We start from the raw sequence: 1794 nt of genomic DNA, 5'->3' as shown, positions 1-1794 counted from the left end.
TCCACTATTAAGTAACTAACAATGTCATAGGATTTCATATATTTAATATATATATAATTAAGTTAAAAATCGACGGATCGTTAACCTTGTAGGTCGGTTGGTCGTCTCTAGATTTTTTCCCTCATTAATTTGAGGTAGTTTGTAGTGAGTAAATGATTTTTCAAATTAATATTGCATATTAATTCACTATTAAGTAACTAACAATGTCATAGGATCGTCTTGGGATGTTCTTTTTTCTTTTCAAGCATTTCGTAAGGAGGCGCCTTTTTGACGCAATTGTGGAAGGAAACGCGGTGCTTAAAATGTTACCCGTATGGAATGGCTAAATGGCAATTTCAATAACCAAGGGCCATCGTACGTATAATGATGCGAACAAAATATGTAGTTTATTTAATGTATTGTGGAAATGTAAATGAAACGGATGGGATTGCTTGGATGTGCGAAATAATAATAGTAATAATAAAGCACGCGCGGAATAAAAACTGGAAGCGATTAATTCGAAAGGAAGACGACACGACTGTACGGACGACGATGGGAGGGTTAATAACCCTATAATTTGCCAGTTGTTTCAGACAACAATAAGTGCAACACCCTCTGTTGTTTCAACCGGCCAAACGACGACGGCTGCCCGATGCGGCCAGCAGTGCGTCTGCAACGCTTAATTAATTTAATTCTCATTCCGCGTGCGTTCCGCGAACTCGTGAAATTACAGCGCTATTATTATTTATTATTATTATTGTCGTTTTTAACATACAAATGGGATCCGTTTCACGCATACAAACGGCGACAGCGTTTGCATTTCGAACGCCACTTCGCATTTCGTTCTCGAAATAGATCGATCCATACGTTCCGTCGAAGATCGAGCACGACGAATGCATCCAAGCAGCGATCGAATTAAAGGTCCCAGTAGGCTTTTAGCTTTTACATGGTTGGAATATATCAACAATCGAAACAGTTGCATCACAAATATGTTTGAATATCATTCACTCCGCTCTGGATTCGCTGATGCTGATCGATGACCTTATTGCAAATGCAGCATCAGAAGTCATGCAATTGGCAGTCCTTTGTGACGTCGCTGGATGAGTGGTATAGATATCCTGAACGGTGGAAAATACTGAGGTTTAATTTAAAAAATGTTGGAACTAAATGCACTTAAATATACCAAAGTAACTTTAAAAAGAAATGAATAAACATTAAACAAGATTTCACACTTTCGTCTGCCACATTGGAGAAATAATGCTGACTACCTCAAATTCGTCTCCTGACGGCACCAAGCTTTTTGTAAACCCCATTTAGTCTCACCTAGGCTTAACACATGACCTGAACAAGGTGTTTCGTAGTTCTCCAACTGGATACGTCCACCAAGTGTCTCTAAATGTGCTCAATCTTTGAAAGAACTATCTCGGGCTATTTTAGTACTTCCACCAGAAACTCATCCCCAAGTTCCTCCAAACGAAGACTGCTCCATCTTGGCATGAATAACCTCAAGCTATGGTACTCCATCAGAGACACCTTAGTTCAATCCACTTCCTCTCTCTGGATGCTTCTACTAAATTACTTCAAAGTGCTTTATTTTGGCAAGAACAACTCCGATCTTCAGTACTCCATCACAGACACAGTATCTCAGCTTACTTCTTCAGTCTGGGTGCTTCTACCAAGTTCCTCTAAACATAAAATGTTCCATATTGGCAAGAACAACCCCAGGCTACAGTACTCCATCGGAGACACATTAATTCAACTAGCTTCCCCTCCATGGACATTTCCATTAAGTTCCTCCAAACGTAAAGTGCTCCA

This window comes from Agrilus planipennis, unplaced genomic scaffold (assembly GCF_000699045.2).
Source record: "Agrilus planipennis isolate EAB-ADULT unplaced genomic scaffold, Apla_2.0 scaffold8, whole genome shotgun sequence".
Lineage (NCBI taxonomy): Eukaryota > Metazoa > Arthropoda > Insecta > Coleoptera > Buprestidae > Agrilus > Agrilus planipennis.
The sequence above is the reverse complement of the archived record's forward strand: the minus strand, read 5'-3'. Positions refer to the sequence as shown.